The following is a 20,335-nucleotide window of genomic DNA, read 5'->3' as shown; positions in this document are numbered from 1 at the left end:
CCATGTCCTGTGACTGAGGCTGGGCTTGTGGATGGAGCCCTCCATGACCTCTTACTTAGGCTGGGCCTGTGGATACAGCCCTCTATGACCTGTGACTGAGGCCGGGCAAGTGGTTGGAGCCCTCCATGACCGCTATCTGAGGCTGATCCTGTGGATGGAGCCCCTATTGACCTCTGACTGAGGCTCTTCCTGTCTGTGGAGCCCTCTGTGACCTCTGACTGAGCCTGTGCCTGTGGACGGAGATCTCCATGACCTCTATCAGAGGATGGGCCTGTGGACGAAGCCCTCCATGACCTCTTTCTGAGGCCTGGCCTGTGGTTGGAGCCCTCTATGACCTCTGACTATGGCTGGGGCTGTGGACAGAGACCTGTATGACCGCTGCCTGAGGCAGGGAATATGGATGGAGCCCTCCATGACCTCGGATTCAGACTGGGCCTGTGGACGGAGCCCTCTATGCCTTTTTCCTGAGACTGGGCCTGTGGATGAAGCCCTCCATGACCTCTTACTAAGGCTGTGGCTGTGTATAGAGCCCTCTATGACCTCTGCCTGAGGTTGGGCCTGTGGATGGAGCCCTCTATGACCTCTGACTGAGGCCTTGCCTTTGGATTGAGCCCTCTATGACCTGTCTCTGAGGCCGGGCCTGTGGATGGATCCCTCCATGACCTCTTACATAGGCTGGGCCTGTGGTCGGAGCCCTCCATGACCTCTGACTGAGGCCTGGCCTTTGGATGGAGCCTTCTATGACCTCTGACTGAGGCTGGGCCAGTGGTTGGAGCCCTCCTTGACCTTTGTCTGAGGGTGGGCCTGAGGGTGGAGCCCCTATTGACCTCTGACTGTGGCATTACCTGTTGATTGAGCCCTCTATGAGAGGGTCATGGATGGTTCCACCCACGGTCCTGGCCTCAGTCAGTGGCCATAGAGGGCTCCATCTACAGGCTAAGCCTCAGGCACAGGTCATAATGGCCTTTCTCCTCAGGACCAGCTTCAATCACAGGTTATAGTGGGCTATGTCCAGAAGACCAACCTCAATCAGAGGTTATAGAGGGCTCCATACACAGGACCACCCTCAGTCAGTGGTAATGGAGGGATCCATCCACAGGCCCGGCCTGAGGCACAGATCATGGAGGGCTCCATCCACATCTGACTTAGACTGGGACTGTGGATGCAGCCCTCCATAACCTCTAGCTGAGGTTGGGCCTGTGGACAGAGCCCTCCATGACCTCTGCCTGAGGCTGGGCCTGTGGACGGAACCCCCCATGACCTCTACCTGAGGCCTGGCCTGTGGTTGGAGCCCTCTATGACATCTGACTGAGGCTGGGCCTGTAGACAGTGCCCGCTATGACCTCTGACTGAGGCTGGATCTGTGTACTGAGCCCACCATGACCTCTGCCTGAGGCCGGGCCTGTAGATGGAGCCCTCCATAACCTCTGCCTGAGTATAGTCCTGCGGATGGAGACCTATATGACCTCTTACTGAGGCTGGACCTGTGGACGGAGCCCTCTATGACTTTTGCCTAAGACTGGGACTGTGGATGGAGCACTCCATGTCCTCTGACTGAGGCTGGGCCTTTGGATAGAGCCCTCCATGTCCTCTGACTGAGGCTGTGCCTGTGGATGGAGCCCTCCATGACCTCTTACTGAGGCTGGGGCTGTGGATTGAGCCCTCTATGACCTCTGCCTGAGGCCGGGCCAGTGTTTCGAGCCCTCCATGACCTCTATCTGAGGCTGAGCCTGTGGATGGAGCCCCTATTGACCTCTGACTGAGGATGTACCGGTCGATTTATCCGTCTGTAACCTCTGACTGAGGCTGGGCCTGTGGTTGGAGCCCTCCATGACCTCTGACTGAGGCTGGGCCTGTGGATGGAGCCCTTCATGACATCTGGTTGAGGCTGGGCCTGTGGATGGGAGCCTCCATGACCTCTGCCTTCACACAGGCCTGTGGATGGGGCCCTCTGTGGCCTCTGCTTGATGCCGGGTCTGTGGATGGAGCCTTCCATGACCTCTTACTGAGGCTGGCCCAGTTGTTGGAGCCCTCCATGACCTCTGACTGATGGTGGGCCAGTGGATTGAACCCTCCATGACCTCTGATTGTGGCTGGGCCTGTGGATGGAGCCCTCTAGGTCCTCTGATTGAGGCTGGGCCTATGGACAGAGCCCTCAATGAACTGTGATTGAGGCTGGGCCTGCAGACAGAGCCCTCTATAACCTGTGGTAGAGGCTGGGCCTGTGGAGGGAGCCTTATATGACCTCTGATTGAGGCCAGGCCTGTGGATGGAGCCCTCCATGATCTCTGTCTGAAGCCTGGCCTGTGGTTGGAGTTCTCCATTACCTCTGCCTGAAGGCGGGCCTTGACCTGTGACTGAGGCTAGGCCTATGGATGAAGACCTCTATGACGTCTGCCTGAGGCCAGCACAGTGGATGGAGCCAACCATGACCTCTGACTGAGGATGGGCCTGTTGATGTATGACCTATGCCTGAGGCCAGGCCTCTATGTATGACATATGCCTGAGGACAGGCCTGTGGACGGAGTCCTCCATGACCTCTGCGTGAGGCTGGGCTTGTGGATGAGCCCTCTATGATCACTGCCTAAAGCCAGGCCTGTGGATGGAGCCCTCCAGGACCTCTGCCTGAAGCCAGGCCTGTGGATGGAGCCCTCTGTGACATCTGCCTTAGGGCAGGCCAGTGGATGGAGCCCGCTTTGACCTCTAATTGAGGCTCGGCCTGTGGACATAGCCCTCTATGAACTGTGATTGAGGCTGGGCCTGTGGACAGAGCCCTCTATGACCTCTGACTTAGGCTGTGCCTGTGCAGGGAGCACTCTATGACCTCTGATTGAGGCTGGGTCTGTAGAAAGAGCACTCTATGACCTATCATTGAGGCTGGTCGTGTGAACGGAGCCCTCTATGACCTCTGATTGAGGCCGGGCCTGTGGATGGAGAACTCCATGACCTCTGACTCAGGCTGGGCCTGTGGATGGAGCCCGCTATGATTTCTGACTGAGGCCTGGCCTGTAGATGGAGCCCTCCATGACCTCTGACTGAGGCTAGGCCTGTGGTTGGAGCCTTCTATGACCTCTGACTGAGGATGGAGCCCAACATGACCGTGCCTAGGCCTGGGCCTGTGGTTGGAGCTCTCCATGACCAATGCCTGAAGACGGGATTGTGGATGGAGCCAATCATGACCTCTGACTGAGGATGGGCCTGTTGATGTATGACCTATGCCTGAGGCCGGGCCTGTGGACGGAGCCCTCCATGACCTCTGCGTGAGGCTGGGCCTGTGGATGAGCCCTCTATGATCACTGCCTGAAGCCAGGCCTGTGGATGGAGCCCTCCAGGACCTTTGCCTGAAGCCAGGTCTGTGTATGGAGCCCTCCATGACATCTGCCTTAGGGCAGGCCAGTGGATGGAGCCGCTTTGATCTCTGATTGAGGCTCGGCCTGTGGACATAGCCCTCTATGACCTGTGATTGAGGCTGGGCCTGTGGACAGAGCCCTCCATGACCTCTGACCCAGGCTGGGCCTGTGCATGGAGCCCTCCATGACCTCTGACTGAGGCTGGGCCTGTGGTTGGAACCCTCTATGACCTCTGACAGGATGGGCCTGTGGATGGAGCCCTCTCTGACCTCTGACTGAGGATGGAGCCCAACATGACCGTGCCTGGGCCTGGGCCTGTGGTTGGAGCTCTCCATGACTTCTGACTGAAGCCGGTCCTGTGAACGGAACCCTCCATGACCACTGACTGAGAATGGGCCTGTGGATGGAGCCATCTATGACCTCTGATTGAGGCTGTGCCTGTATACAGAGCCCTCTATGACAACTTACTGATGCTGGGTCTGTGGAAAGAGCCCTCTATAATCTCTTTTTGAGGATGGGCCTGTGTATGGAGCCATCCATGATCTCTGACTGAGCCTGGGCCTGTGGACCAAGCCCTCTATAATCTCTGACTGAGGCTTGGCCTTTGGACGGGGCCCTCTATAACCTTTGACTAAGGCTGGCCCTGTGGATGGAGCCCTCCTTGACTGCGGACTGGGGCTGGGCCTGTGGTTGGAGCTCTCCATGACCACTGCCTGAAGACAGGACTGTGGATGGAGCCCTCCATGACCTCTGCCTGAAGCCAGGCCTGTGAACTGACCCTCAATCACCTCTGACTAAGGCTGGGCGTGTGTACAGAGCCCTCTACGACCACTTTCTAAGGCTGGGGCTGTGGAACGAGCCCTCTATGACCTCTGATTGAGGCTCGGCCTGTGGACGGAGCCCTCTATGACCTCTGATTGAGGATGGGCCTGTGTAAAGAGCCCTATTCGACCACTTACTGAGGGTGGGTCTGTGGTTTGACCCCTCTATGACTTCTGCCTGAGGCCCAGCCTGTGGACGGAGCCGTCCATGACCTCTGAATAAGGATGGGACTGTCGATGCAGCCCTCCATGACCTCTGACTGAGGCTGGGCATGTGGATGGAGCCCTCCATGATCTCTGCCTGTAGCCTGGCCTGTGGTTGAAGCTCTCCATGACCTCTGCCTGAAGCAGGGCCAGTGGATGGAGCCCTCCATGATCTCTGCCTTAAGCCGGGCCTGTGATCTGAGCCCCCCATGACCTCTAACTGAGGCTGGGCCTGTGGACAGAGCCCTCTAAGACCTCTTACTGAGGCTGGGTCTGTGGAAAGAGCCCTCTATGACCTCTGGTTGAGGCTGGGCCTGTGCACGGGGCCCTTTATGACCTCTGATTGAGGCCGGGCCTGTGGATCGAGATCTCCATGACCACTGACTGAGGCTGGGGCTGTGGTTGGAGCCCTCTTTAACTTCTGACTGAGGCTGGGCTTGTGTATTGAGCCCTCCCTGACCTTTGCCTGAGGCCAGGCCTGTCGTTGGAGTGCTCTATGACCTCTGCCTGAGGCTGGGCCTGTGATTGGAGACCTTTATGACCTCTGACTGAGGCCGGGCCTCTGTTTGGAGCCCTACATGACCTCTGCCTGAAGGCATACCTGTGGAAAGAGCCCTCTATAACCTCTGATTGAAGCTGGGCCTGTGGATGGAGCCCGCTATGACCTCTTACTGAGCCCGGGCCTGTGTTTGGAGCCCTACATGACCTCTGCCTGAAGCCATGCCTGTGGATGGAGCACTCTATGAAATCTGCCTGAGGGTGGGCCTGTTGACAGAGCCCTCTATGAGCTCTGATTGAGGCTGGGCCTGTGGACTTAGCCCTCTATGACCTCTGATTGATGCTGGGCCTGTGTACAGAGCCCTCTAAGACCTCTTACAGAGGCTGGGTCTATGGAAAGAGCCTTGTATGTCCTCTGTTTGAGGCTGGGCCTGTGGATGGAGCCCTCCATGACCTCTGACTGAGGCCGGGCCTGTGGTTGGAGCCCTCTTTAACCTCTGACTGATGCTGTGTCTGTGGATGGAGCCCTCTATGACTTCTGACTGTGGCTGGGCCTGTGGATGGAGCCCTCTAGGACCTCTGATTGAGGATGGGACTGTGGACAGAGCCCTCTATGAACTGTGATTGAGGCTGTGCCTGCGGACAGAGCACTCTATGACCTCCTTCTAAGGATGGGTTTGTGGTTGGAGCCATCTTTGACCTCTGACTGAGGCCAGGCCTGTGGTTGGAGCCCTCTCAGGCCTCTGATTGAATATGGGCCTGTGTACAGAGCCCTATACGACCACTTACTGAGGGTGGGTCTGTGGTTTGACCCCTCTATGACTGACTGAGGCTGGGCCTGTGGATGAAGGCGTCTATGATATCTGATTGAGGTTGGGCCTGTGTTTGGAGCCCTCCATGACCTTCCACTGAAGCTGGGCCTGTGGATGGAGGGCTCCATCCACAGGCTCGGACTCAGGCAGAGATCATAGTGGACTCTACTCTCCGCACACTGCCGGGAGCCCGGGAGGCACTGACTCTGCTCTCAGCACCCTGCCGGGAGTCGGAGAGGCACTGAATCTGCGATAAGCACTCAGCCGGTAGCCCGGGAGGCACTGTGCTCTGTTCTCAGCTCCCACCCGGAGCCCGGGAGGCACTGACTCTCCTCTCAGCACCCTACCGGGTGCCCGGGAGGCACTGACTCTGCTCTCAGCACACTGCCTGGAGCCCGGGAGACACTGTGATCTGCTCGGACCCTGCCAGGATCCCGGGAGGCAAAGACTCTCCTCTCAGCACCCTGCCAGGGGCCCTGGAGGCACTGACTTTGATCTCAGCACCCAACCGGGAGTCCGGAAGTCACTGACTCTGCTCTCAGCACCCTGCTGAGAGCCCGGGAGTCACCGTGCTCTGCTCTCAGCAACCAACCGGGAGCCCAGGAAGCACTGACTCTGCTCTCGGGAGACTGCCAGCAGCCCGGGATGTACTGTGCTCTGCTCTCAGCACCCATCCAGGTGCGCCTGAGGCAGTGACTATGTTCTCAGCACGCTGTCTAGAGCTCAGGATGTACTGTGCTCTGCTCTCAGAACTCTACTGGGAGCCCGGGAGGCACTGACTCTGCTCTCAGCACCCAATAGGGAGCCTGAAAGTTACTGACTCTGCTCTCAGGTCCCTGCCAAGAGCTCAGAATGCACCATGCTCTGCCCTCAGCACCCTGCCGGGAGACCAGGAGGTACCGTGTTCTGCTCTCAGCACCCAACCGGGAGTCCGGGAGACACCGTGATCTGCTCTCAGCACCCTGCCGGGAGCCCGGGAGACACCGTGATCTGCTCTCAGCACCCAACCAGGAGCCCGGAAGTCACTGACTCTGGTCTCACACCCTGCCAAATGCTCAGGGTGCACCATGCTCTGCCATCAGCACCCTGCCGGTAGCCCCGGAGGTATTGACTCTGCTCTCAGCACACAACCGGGAGCCCGGGAGGCACTGACTCCTGCCATTGGCCCGGGAGGCAACGTGCTCTGCTTTCAGCACCCTGCTGGGAGCCCAGAAAGCACTGGCTCTGCTCTCAGCACCCAACCGGGAGCCCGGGAGGCACTGAGCTGTGCACTCAGCACCCAACCGGGAGCCCGGGAGGCACTGACTCTGCTCTGAGCACCGGGCCCCCCGAGGTCCGCAGGAGCCCATCCTGGCTCCCAGAGCCCGTGTGGACGGGGAGCGGCACAGAACGCGGCTTCTGCCCTTTACACCACTTTGAGGCGCTCTTCGTTCCATTTCTGGGCCACAGACATCCCAATTTTGTTTCTAACCTGGCTATACCCTGAGTTTCCTTTAAAGTATTTTTTACTCCCATGAAGCATTTGACGCAGAAGAGCGGTGCCGGTGCATAAGCTTACACCAGCATGACCGTCTCCCCAGCTGAAAGCCCGTCCTCCCAGCGGACTGACAGCTCTCCTGACTCCACCGTCCCTCTCAGCACCATCTCCGCCTCTGAAGGCTCCTTCTCCTCTGCCAGAGGCGGCTCAGGAAGCTTTCTTGGAGGACCAGATAGTGAAGACTCTTAAGTTTTCAGGCTAAGAGGCAAAATCCAGGCTCTGATGTACACCCCAGCCATCCATCAACGTGAAGGCCGTTCTGTTTGCAGACCATTAAAGCACGGCAGCGGGCCAGCCTTGTCCAGGCTGTAGTGTGTCAGTCTCTGCAGTAAATACTGCTTCTCCTCGGGGTCCCCCCTCAGGTCTCTCCTCTCCTCCTCCACAGACTGCTATCCATTTCTGCCGTTGTCCTGGCTGAGCTGAGCTGAAGAGCCAATCTGGTATCTCAGCCCAGGTGTCTGCGCCCCATGTCTTCCCAGCTAACGTTCCACTGAGAGCTCGTGCCCCATTTGGAGGGCCCACAAGCCTAACAATGGAACCTGTTATTTTTCTCTTTTATAAACCTGATCCGAAAGTCACCACCATGCCCTCCATTTCCAGCCTGTTTTCCTCACTGGGCCGGAAAACACTCCCTACCACCAGGTGTCTTGCTCGGACGGAAACACGGCTTTGCAGTGACGGCCCTGAGAGTGTGTGAGGACGTCCCCCGCTCGACAGCCACTCCAGGGACACGTACAGGCCAGCACGAGGCCAGCACGAGGCCAAGGCCGGGACGACGGTCCGTCCGCTCGGCCAGGGCACTGCAGTGCCGAATGGCACGCACTCTGGCACCCAGAGCTTCCAAAGCCTGCCCGCCGGTGGCTGCTGCGGAAGGAGCCTTGGCCAAGGGCTCAGCTCTCTCACTGGGAAATGGGCTGAGAAGAGGAACAGGCTCCGGAAGGGTTAGCGGTGTGGCTCCACATGAGGAACTCAGGACGGTGACTGGCACAGGATGAGGGTCATGACGACCATCCGCCTGCACTGCTTTCCCGTGTTCCCAGTCTCCTGGCTCTGGGCAGTGGCGGCCGTCGGCACACAGAGCGCTGCTGGCCTGTCTGTCACCTTTAGTGACGGCACTGAACCGCGGACGCTGTCCTCGCTCTGCTCCCCAGCAGATGCCCGCTCTTCGCCCCGGGCCGGCAGGGAAACCCCGGCATCACATCACCCCGGAGCCACAGCACCCACTCTTCTTCAGAGCAAGTGGAACCCCGCTCTCCCACCTGCCACCCTCCAGGCACCGTGGGTCTCCTTGTCCTCATTCCGCCTCCTCCTGACCCTCGAGCTTTGCTCTACCTTCTGTAAAAAGATGGACTCCCAGGGCAGACAGAGGGAAAGGTGCTTTGGAAACCACGGAGCAGTCTGCAAATACCAGCATTAGTGCTGTTACTATCAGGGGTGGAGAAACAGAGCGTCTGTTCTAAGATCCCACCAACTTCCACGATCCTGCTTGCTGAAAACTTCCCACTGCAGTCTGCTGGTCTACAATTGTGATTTGCGGCAAACAGAAGAGAACAAAACGTTTAAGTTCTCTTTGAAGGCTGTATTTCTTCAAATACCACACGGCCAGGCTCTCTAGTCAATGACCAAGACCTTGACTGTTCCAGCAGGAGGGGCTGCTAGGGTGGCTCAGACCACCAATCAGGTTCAATCAGCCTCCAAAGAGTCCCACCCACTTACCTCCCAGACCCCAGACTGGGGAGCAGGAAGAGCCTCAGGACCGTGCTTCCTGGAGAAGGAAGGGGAGGGCACGGAGGGACGAGCACCCCGGGAAGAAGCTGAGGCGTCTCCTTCCCACGCTGCTCTCCATGTCAGAGAGACAATGACACTGCTGATGAGGTGAACACATGACAAGTCATCAAGCCGTTCCGGTGATTTCCCCATCACTGACTTTCCTTTGCTTTATTTTTCCTTTAACTGTGCAGGTGGACGCTGACTTTTCGTTCATCGATTTATCTATCACTTGAGGGCCCACCCCCCTCACCGTGCTCTCTAAGGCCCCAAGGACGGCACTGATGCTGGGTTTTCTAAAGGAAACGCCTGGTGAGGCAAACAGCAGGCACCGATAAGCAGAGGACATGGGGCCACGACAGGAGCCAGCTCACAGTTAGCGCAGAAAGGACAGCGGCACAGGCGGGACGGGGACCCATCCTCACCAACAGTGAGAGAGTGCGCCCCGGGAGGCGAGAGGCCACGAACTGGGGGTCTCCAGCAGGAAGGTCGTGTCCTACATTAAATGACTCAACGTTTATGTAGCACCTGCCCAGGTGTGCACACATCTTAAGCAATACTACATTCACTTATACACTCCCCCTCCTGCCCAATAAGAGACTGTGGGAAGCCCCGGAATTGAGAGGCAGCTTTACTTGGCAGTAAGAGCTGACATGACCACGGTGCGAGCACAGGGCACCCCTGCTTTCTAAGAACCCCCCTCTCTCCTGACAGAGACTGTCACCAGGAAACGGTCTACCCATGAGCTCCCCTCTCACTTTGGAAGAGCAATGGTATCACTTCCAGTGCTGGGACGGCGTCTTCTCGACCTCACCGTCATCTATAAAACACCTTTTGTGAAAATGTAACTGAGAGCAACACATGGCGACCAGTACAGAAGTCCCGTGCTGGTCCTGTCCTCGTGCTGCAAGTGGGCGCCCCAGGGAGCGGCATGACCCCGCAGATTAAAACAGAAACGCTGAGCTCGCCTCCGCTCCGCTGAGGCCAACGTTCCTGACAGTCTCTGCAGCGTGATAAATACCGTCTGTCCACAGTTCCCCTGTGTTTGAAAGTTACGACAAACATTTTGCTGAAATGTAAACAACTGACATCATGACTGGTGAGGCAGTGGGCTGCAAATTTATCTAAAATCAAGAAAACAAAGATCTTGTTTGACACCAGATAAACCATTAGTGGTCACCAAGGGAGCAGCTTTGGGAGGTCATAGTGTTGTTTGTCATCAGTCTTCACAGCACATGCACCAAAGATACTGTGGCAGCTTAGTCGAGGCAAAAATAAGTAAAATGAGAGACAAAAGCATTAGAAACCTGTAGAAAAAAGGGCAAAATTTTCTCTTTAAAGGACAATTTCTAATTGGAACAGAATTTAAAAATATGTTAACCTTCTGTGTGTTGTTTTTTTTCCAATTATTTTAAGTGGCAAAGTTTGGAATAAAACCTCTAACTCCAATCCCATTCCTTCATGTCCTCAATTCCATGGGACATGACTGTCATGGCCTCTGCACAGCTTTCCTGAAAAGGTGCACAGTCGTTTATTCCGGTCCAGTCCGGGTCTTTGGAAGACGTGAAGTTATCTTTTGATTAAGAAGGCACTGCAGAACAAATTCTATTGCTTTATAATGATAAGTTATACAATTAAATTACTTTATATTTATAAATTATTATGTTAGAATTTTGCTGGCTGAATTTTTATGACAGTCTATGAATGTTTACAGTTCCTACATTTGTATTCCTGGGCCTCACATACTGAGAGCTTAACGATGACTTGTAACATGAAGGACAGATAAATTCATTTTTTAATTTCTACATATGTAAATAAGTGATTACAAAATGGAAGGGAGGTCATTTTGAGACATGGTAACAAATATATTAAATCAGAGGACCTGATTTCTTACAGTCCATAATAAATATCAATTACATTATTTTGTACATTTTATATGAGGCAATGCATACTAACTACACTATATGAGAAATTAAAGTCTTAATTTTTTCCACTGCATTTACTATGACCTTCTTTGTCATTCTGCCAACATTCTGAATATGTAAAATACATCGCACAGACCTTTTATGAAGATTGGAGAAGGGAGAGAGTTCTACTATTCCAACGAAAACAAAAGAATCTGTTTTATTTTGAACACTGTCAGCTAAAATAAAAACTGACCTAACTTCAGTCATATTGTATCATTACATTTTAATTCAAAACCACTAGATTCACTCTGAAACATGCAATTATAAAATCAAAGACAACAGCATGAATTTGTACACCTGGCTTAGTTCCTGCCACTGGTAGCTCCGTGCGGTTTCTCAGAGAGATGCCGAGCCCTGTACAGTTTCTTTCAAACTCCCAGCCGGTCCCCGCACAGCCCCCACCAGGAAGGAGAAAGCTCAGCAAGTCCAGTCAGTCCCGCCTCCGGCTGCCTTCTTCCTGGGCCCACGGTGCACTGCTGCCGTGGAGCTGCAGCTCACGTGTCCGCGTGCCTCTGCCTCTGCCTCTGCCTCCCGTCAGGAGGCTCAGCTCCATCTCTACACCTGGGACCCCAGACAAACTCACCCTGAGACCCAATTATTCTAACTTTTCTCACCAACTCTGTCCTGGCCCAATAGTCTGAACCACACATCATGGGTGACTTCGGCTTAAGTCACCAGTGTGCAGGGGAACACTTCTAGCTACCATCTGACGAAAGGAGTCCACACCCTTCGTAAATCATCTATTGACATCATCTAGTAATCTATATGGGCAAAGAAATCTTCATAATACAGTCTATGAAGTTGTGCATGATGGCCTATTTCTCATTCTCAAAGAAAGTAGAATAGTGTATCTTAGACCTTTTTATAAAAAACCTTTCCCCTCCCCACCCCCTTCCTAAAAAACCTTTTATACATACAAACACCATTAGCTTTCTCTTTATCCTTTTCCTGGTTGACTGAACAATCTCATCCATTCCTTAGTTTTGTGGTTTCTTCAGTAAGTCTTTACTGAGTACCTAGTAACATGTCAGACTCTGGGCTTACTGCTAGGGACACAGACACAAAGGGATCCTCAAAGACTCCACAATCCAATGAGAAGACAAACTAGCAAATGAACTGTCAGGCAGAGCAATGACTCTCAACCCTGCTCAAAATTACTGGTGGAGGGCTTTAGTTAGGCAGTCTGTGGAGGTCCCAAAGCATCTTTTTAATTTTTATATTAAAAAAAACACACACGTAAAACACAACAAAAAAGGAGACAGAATCACGGTCATCCGCATTTACTTTTTAAAAACCGTAAGTAATTCCGAGGCACGGGGGTGGAAGCATACAATGTACTAACCCGGTGGTCGGCAAACTCATGAGTCAACAGAGCCAAATATCAACAGTACAACGATTGAAACTTCTTTTGAGAGCCAAATTTTTTAAACTTAAACTTCTTCTAACACCACTTCTTCAAAATAGACTCGCCCAGGCCGTGGTATTTTGTGGAAGAGCCACACTCAAGGGGCCAAAGAGCCGCATGTGGCTCGCGAGCCGCAGCTTGCCGACCACGGAACTAACCAACAGCAGATGCGTGAGAGGGAACCAGAGTGGGTGCAGAGGACGGGCGGCCGTCTGAGGAGATGGGACAAGGGAGTGAGAAGCCTTCCAGAGGACAGGACTCACACGGGGCCTTTAATACTGGAACTCCTAATCCAGTGATGGCGAACCTATGACACGCGTGTCAGCACTGACACGCGTAGCCATTTCTGATGGATGAAACATTTGCTGCTCCTGAGGATGAAACATTTGTGACTAGTTGCAAATGTTTCATCCTCCCCTATTAGACACTCTGTGCTGGAGGTCTCTAGGCCAAAACAACAGAAGTCCGGCACAGAGCGTCTAGTTCTGGGACTTCCGGTTAAGCCGGGATCTTTGCCCTCACTTCCTCCGGCAGAGCAGGGAGCAGCGGAACGCAGCGGGGGACGCATCTCTGGGGGCCCTGCCATTACCAGTAACCAAATAACAGTTAACCACAGCTACCATTATCTACTGTTCTGGGGTGTCATGGATTTCTAATCCATCATTACTGAGATAAGTGAGGGGGAGGCTGGGAGAGGCGAGGGTTTGTGGTGTGCTATGGGTGCCGTTTCCCGCCATTAGAAATAGCGGAAGCCATTTTAATTCACATAAGGAACACCATCTTACTCCATAGTGCAGACTCCATTTCACCACTATTACTGCTGTGCATCCTTATTAACCCCTATTTCTGCTTATTAACCCTGCCCTTTCCTAAAAGACAGTTATATGCACCATTTTGTGGTTAGTTAGGCTAGTTAACCCCTAATTGCCTGCAGGCCTAACAAGCTATCTATAATTCTATCTTCTGTCACTGCCCCCCTGATGGAGAACCCAAAAAATAAAAAAACTAAGGTTAAGAAAAGGAAGTGGTAGTAGCAGTGGCCGACCCTTTCAAGAGACATGGACCGAGATGTATGGCTTTAGAGAAAAAAATGGCAGATCATTTTGCGTTCTATGTACTGAAACGGTAGTAAGCAGAACGTGGAATATAAATAGACATTTTGAAACTAATCATTCCCAGCTCTTGGAAATAAGTGAGGATGAAAGGAAGGAATACATTTCCAGGCAGCTACACCTTTATAAGAGCCAATCTAATTCCATCCTTAAATTTATGAAAGGATGTACAAATTTAACATCTGCAAGTTTGAGCATTGCTCACTCTATAGCTCAGCATGGAAAAGCACTCAGTGAGGGAGAATTTATTAAAGAAACTCTCCTAAGATGTGCACCAGTTTTATTTCATGATATGCAGAATAAAGATGCAATTATTAAGAGAATATCTGAGTTACCACTCAGTAGAAATATCATAAAAGACCGAATAATGAGACTGAACACAAATGTACAACATCAATTAAAGAGAGACATAAGGAAGTGTAAATATTTTTCGATCTCTCTTGATGAAACTACTGATGTCACATCACATGCTCAGTTGGCCATTATTAGTGGATATTCTGATGGTCTCACAATGAGAGAAGAATTGATAAAGTTAGTAACAGTGTCAACAAGTAAATCAGGAAGCGAAATATGTAAGGTTGTTATACAAACATTTCGTGACCTAAGCATTGATATCTCTAAAGTTGTGTCAGTGACGACAGATGGGGCACCAAATATGGTGGGGGGAAAAGTCGGATTTGTCAAATTGTTTACAGAAGCTATTGGACATCCAATTGTGCCTTTTCATTGTATTATCCATCAGGAGGCTTTATGTGCCAAGGCAGGATTCACCAGTTGTTACAAAAATAGTTAATTTAATAGCTGCTCGCCCCCTTCACAAGCGAGAATTTTCGGCACTTTTACTGGAGGTTGATTCCACCTACAGTGGACTGCTGATGTACAATACTGTAAGATGGCTGAGCCGAGGCAAAGTTCTTGAGCGCTTTGTGGAGTGATTTGAAGAAATTAAGGTATTTCTTGACGATAAGGTTCTGGGAAACTTTCCTCAGCTTAATGATGATAAGTGGGTCAACACTGTGATGTTTTTTACAGATCTCTCTGTTCATATTAATGAACTGAACTTAAAGTTACAAGGTTTTGGCAAAAGTATTGACGTTATGTTTGGATACATAAAAGCTTTTGAAAGTAAAAATTTTCAAGCAAGATGTAGAAACTAAAACTTATAAGTATTTTCCTCGAGTAACAAAGTATTTTGAGAAGGCCAGTGCAGCTACACAAAATGAAATGGAACTCTTGCATATGAAGTACCAGCATGTTTTAGACTCATTACTTGACCAGTTTAGTGATAGATTTAGTCAATTTAGAAGTCTAGAACAGACCATGAAAATAATTAAGTATCCTGATGTAGTAGTCTACAGTAGTTTGGAATTAAATGGTTTTCAATGGATGCAAATTGATGATTTGGAGATGCAACTTGCAGAATTTCAAGACAGTATCTGGGCTCAGGTGTTTGTCGACTTGAGGTCAAAGCTTGAGAATCTGGAAAGGTGCCGCTTGGAAAATCAAGAGGAGTGCTACTACGAACAGGAAATTTGGAGTGCCTGGAACTGACTACCAGACACTTTTAGCACCCTGAAAAATATAGCAATGGCTTTACTCACAATTTTTCCCTTTTGTGAGGGCTTATTCTCAGCGTTAAATAATATCAAAATCAACAAAAGAAACAGATTGACAGATGAAGTTAGTAGTGCTTGCTTGTGCCTGAAGTGTACAAAATACCAACCTTTAATTGAAGATTTAGCCAATGAAATTCAGCAACAAAAAAGTCACTAATAGTCAGGTTAGTTAAAGAATTCCCCCTCCCCCTCACTTATCTTAGTTCATGGCACCCCACACAAGCTAGATAATATCAAGACCAACAAAAGAAACCGACTGACAGATGAACAAAGAAGTCACTAAGCAGGTAAGTTAAATATTTAGTTTTTGGTTTATTAAATACAATTATATATAACAATTATACATTTATGTCATTTAAACTATAAATATCGCGAAATAATGTTTTTTCCTCAAAGTGACACACTACCCGAGATATGCTCAGTTTTTTGGCGAAGTTTGACACACCAAACTCAAAAGGTTGCCCATCACTGATATATACACTGAGTGGCCAGGAAATTATGATCTCTGAATGCATAATAATCTGGCCACTCAGTATATATCCTATATAATAAAAGGTTAATATGCAAATTGTCTCCTCGACCAGGAGTTCAACCAGCAGGCATGCTGGCCAACTGCCCATGTCCCCTCCCCCTGGTCAGGCTGCCCAGACCCCACCCATGGACAAATTCATGCACCAGGGGTCTTACATATACGCACAGAGTGGCCAGGTTATTATGCATTCAGAGATCATAATAATCTATCCACTGTGTGTGAGAGTGTGTATGTGTGTGTGTGTGTGTGTGTGTGTGTGTGTGTGTGTGTATACTAGAGGCCCAGTGCATGATTGAATCATGCACGTGTAGGGTCCCCTACACGCTTTCGCTTTCGATCACGGGGGGCTGGGTGCCTGTCCGCTGGTGCACCAGGCGCCGGAGGCTTCTGAAAGGCCTGGTGCCTGAGTGGACAGGCATCCAGCTCCTACTCTTTTGCTTTCGATCGCTGGTGCACCAGGCCTTTCAGAAGCCTCAGGCGTGGCGGAGGCTTCTGAAAGGCCTGCAGCCTGAGCGGACAGGCACCCAGCTCCCACGCTTTCGCTTTCGATCGTTGGTGCAGCAGGCCTTTCAGAAGCCTCTCTTCTGAAAGGCCTGCTGCCTGAGTGGACAGGCACCCAGCTCCCACGCTTTTGCTTTTGATCGCGGGGAGCTGGGTGCCTGTCCGCTGGTGCAGCAGGCCTTTCAGAAGCCTCCGGCGCCGCGGAGTCTTCTGAAAGGCCTGCTGCCTGAGTGGACAGGCACCCAGCTCCCATGCTTTCCTTTCGATCGCTGGTGCACCAGGCCTTTCCGAAGCCTCTGGCGTGGCGGAGGCTTCTGAAAGGCCTGCTGCCTGAGTGGACAGGCACCCAGCTCCCATGCTTTCCTTTCGATCGCTGGTGCACCAGGCCTTTCAGAAGCCTCTGGCGTGGCGGAGACTTCTGAAAGGCCTGCTGCCTGAGTGGACAGGCACCCAGCTCCCATGCTTTCCTTTCGATCGCTGGTGCACCAGGCCTTTCAGAAGCCTCCGGCGCTGCGGAGTCTTCTGAAAGGCTTGGTGCCTGAGTGGACAGGCACCCAGCTCCCACGCTTTTGTTTTCAATCGCTGGTGTACCAGGCCTTTCAGAAGCCTCCAGTGGCGGAGGCTTCTGAAAGGCCTGCTGCCTGAGTGGACAGGCACCCAGCTCCCATGCTTTCCTTTCGATCGCTGGTGCACCAGGCCTTTCAGAAGCCTCTGGCGTGGCGGAGGCTTCTGAAAGGCCTGCTGCCTGAGTGGACAGGCACCCAGCCCCCACGCTTTTGCTTTTGATTGCGGGGAGCTGGGTGCCTGTCCGCTGGTGCACTAGGCCTTTCAGAAGCCTCAGGCGCCGCAGAGGCTTCTGAAAGGCCTGCTGCCTGAGTGGACAGGCACCAAGCTCCCACGCTTTTGCTTTTGATCGCGGGGAGCTGGGTGCCTGTCCGCTGGTGCAGCAGGCCTTTCAGAAGCCTCTGGCGTGGCGGAGGCTTCTGAAAGGCCTGCTGCCTGAGTGGACAGGCACCCAGCTCCCACGCTTTTGCTTTTGATCGCGGGGAGATGGGTGCCTCTCCACTGGTGCAGCAGGCCTTTCAGAAGCCTCTGGCGTGGCGGAGGCTTCTGAAAGGCCTGCTGCCTGAGTGAACAGGCACCCAGCTCCCACGCTTTTGCTTTTGATCGCGGGGAGATGGGTGCCTGTCCACTGGTGCAGCAGGCCTTTCTGAAGCCTCTGGCGTGGCGGAGGCTTCTGAAAGGCCTGCTGCCTGAGTGGACAGGCACCCAGCTCCCATGCTTTCCTTTCGATCGCTGGTGCACCAGGCCTTTCAGAAGCCTCTGGCGTGGCGGAGGCTTCTGAAAGGCCTGCTGCCTGAGTGGACAGGCACCCAGCTCCCACGCTTTCGCTTTCGATCGCTGGTGTACCAGGCCTTTCAGAAGCCTCCAGCGTGGCGGAGGCTTCTGAAAGGCCTGCTGCCTGAGTGGACAGGCACCCAGCTCCCACACTTTTGCTTTTGATCGCGGGGAGCTGGGTGCCTGTCTGATGGTGCAGCAGGCCTTTCAGAAGCCTCCGGCACCGCGGAGTCTTCTGAAAGGCCTGCAGCCTGAGTGGACATGCACCCAGCTCCCATGCATTCCTTTCGATCGCTGGTGCACCAGGCCTTTCAGAAGCCTCTGGCATGGCGGAGGCTTCTGAAAGGCCTGCTGCCTGAGTGGACAGGCACCCAGCCACCACGCTTTTGCTTTTGATCGCGGGGAGCTGGGTGCCTGTCCGCTGGTGCACCAGGCCTTTATATACATATATATATATATATATATATATATATATATATATATATATATATCCTACCTAATAATAGACAAATATGCAAATTGACCGTACATTCGATTTGCCCATGATTGGGCCGGCGGGACGCTGAGCTGAGTCGCCAGCAGCGGCACGAGCTCAGTGTCTGCGCCACGGCTGTGCTGCGGCACAGAAGGGGCCTCTGGGGCAGCGAGCTATACATATATATATATATATATATATATATATATATATATATATATAGAGAGAGAGAGAGAGAGAGAGAGAGAGATCCATTTTTTGTTCCATTAATTTTATACATTCTAGTAATTGATATATATATAGTAGGACTTCGTGTTACGTCAGAGATCTGTTCCTATAGTGCGACATAATATAATTCTCGCTGTAAGTCAAAACCCACCTACATAAGCACCTACGTCACTCACATGGCATACATACACAGCAGAAATGAAGTGAAACAGTAAAAAAAAAAATTGAAAGAAAAATAACAATTCCTAACCTTTACTTGTGGTAAATAAATAATAAAAAGCATAAAGCACATACGTACATATAAGGGTAAATACTGGATTATCCTTACCTTTACTGCTGTTGTTGGCTTGCACACTGGATGTTGCAAAGTGGGGAAAGATAGGCTTACACTAGGCTGCTGCCGGGAGAAGATTTGAGAGGCAGAACCTGCAGACAATGCATGTGATACTGGGTCAGGTGAGTCCGGAGAGGCAGAACCTGCAGAAGGTGCTGGAGATCCTGGGTCAGGTGAGTCCGGAGAGACAGAACCTGCTGATGGTACTGGAGATCCTGGGTCAGGTGAGTCCGGAGAGGCAGAACCTGCAGAAGGTGCTGGAGATCCTGGGTCAGGTGAGTACGGAGAGGCAGAACCTGCAGAAGGTGCTGGAGATCCTGGGTCAGGTGAGACTGGAGATGTAGAACCTTCAGAAGATGCATGTGAAACTGGATCACGTGAGTCCGGAGAGGCAGAACCTGCAGAAGGTGCTGGAGATCTTGGGTCAGGTGAGTCTGGAGAAGCATATGAGGTAGAGGGTACGGGATCTGTTGCAGGCCTCTCCGCCTTCTTAAAATAACGTTCGAGGCTAGTCTGGAAGGATACCTTCTTCTTGTCCTCCCAAATCTCCTTGTAACACCGCAGGCTATCCATGACCCCTCTGGCAACCTTAGTGTACCTGTCACTGTTGGGGTCCTGAGCATCAAACCTTGCCAAAGCTTCCTCTATCATGGCAAAGGCCTCCGCTAATTCCTTGCTTGTAAAACTCCTGGGCTCTGGGGTTGGTGCGTCTTCCTCTTCAATGAACTGCTGTTTCAGTTGAGTGAGGTCCTCGGCAGATAGCTCCTCTCCATGAGACGCCAGCAGCTCTGTGACATCCTCAGCCTCCACCTCGAAATCAAGCTGCTTACTCAACTCAACAACATTCTTAATGACATTCTCAACTGAATTCTCAAATCCATGGAAATCGTTCACAAACTGGGGACACAATTTTTTCCAAACACCATTCAAGTTTGTCTGCTTAACTTCATCCCAAGAATCAGAAATGTTTTTTACAGCAGCAAGAACATTGTAAGATTTCCAAAAGTCATTGAGAGTCAACTCTTTATCCTTCTCCGTTGCCCTAAAAGCCATAGCAAATGTCCTTCGGAGGTAGTAGGCCTTGAAAGAGGCAATGACACCTTGGCCATAGGCTTTAAAACGGTGGTGGTGCTAGGTGGAAGGTAAACCACCTTGACATTTGGATGAAAATCATTCAAATCAGCAGGGTGACAAGGGGCATTGTCCAGCACTAGCAACACCTTAAAGGGCAGCCCCCTTGAAGCACAGTAGTCCTTGGCTTCTGGCACAAAATGGTTGGTGAACCAGTCCTCAAATACGCTAAGTGTCACCCATGCCTTCTTGTTAGATTTCCAGATGACAGGTTGTAGACCCCTCCAATATGCTCTTGATTGCCCTTGGATTCTCGGCCAGACACACCAAGGGCTACAGCTTGAAGTCACCAGCAGCATTAGCCTCAAGTAGCAAAGTCAATCTTTCCTTGCTGGCTTTATGTCCTGATGCTGTCTTCTCCTCCTTGGCAATGTACGTACGTGTAGGCATATGCTTCCAGAACAAGCCTGTCTCATACACATGAAACACTTGTTTTTCACAGTAACCCCCTTCCCTAATTATCTCAGCCAACGCACTAGGAAAATCACCTGCTGCTTTAGCATCATCACTAGCAGCTTCCCCTGGCAGCTTATGATTATGCAAATTAGCACGAGCCTAAAAACGCAAAAACCAACCTTTGCTAGCCACAAACTCTTCCCTTTCACTCCCTTCCCCCTTTTCTTTTTTCAAGGCCTCAAACAATGTTTTAGCCTTCTCCTGAATCAACATCAGGCTAACTGGGATACGCCCTCGATGTTGCTCATCCA

General features: G+C 51.8%; 1 pseudogene across 1 annotated transcript in view; it reads right to left on the bottom strand.

Annotated features, from left to right (window-relative positions):
* Positions 1-20,134, bottom strand: part of LOC307095008 (neugrin-like) — a 40,323-nt pseudogene extending 20,189 nt beyond the window's left edge. The window contains exons 1-2 of the transcript in view: positions 20,105-20,134; positions 19,023-19,394 (exon numbers count right to left, since the gene is read on the bottom strand). The product of the transcript in view is annotated as a neugrin-like (transcript). The remainder of the gene's footprint in view (positions 1-19,022; positions 19,395-20,104) is intronic.
* Positions 20,135-20,335: the final 201 nt, after the last annotated feature.

The sequence above is a fragment of the Cnephaeus nilssonii genome (assembly GCF_951640355.1).
Source record: "Cnephaeus nilssonii genome assembly, chromosome: 24".
NCBI classification, from domain to species: domain Eukaryota; kingdom Metazoa; phylum Chordata; class Mammalia; order Chiroptera; family Vespertilionidae; genus Cnephaeus; species Cnephaeus nilssonii.
This window is presented reverse-complemented; position numbering and strand designations above follow the sequence as displayed.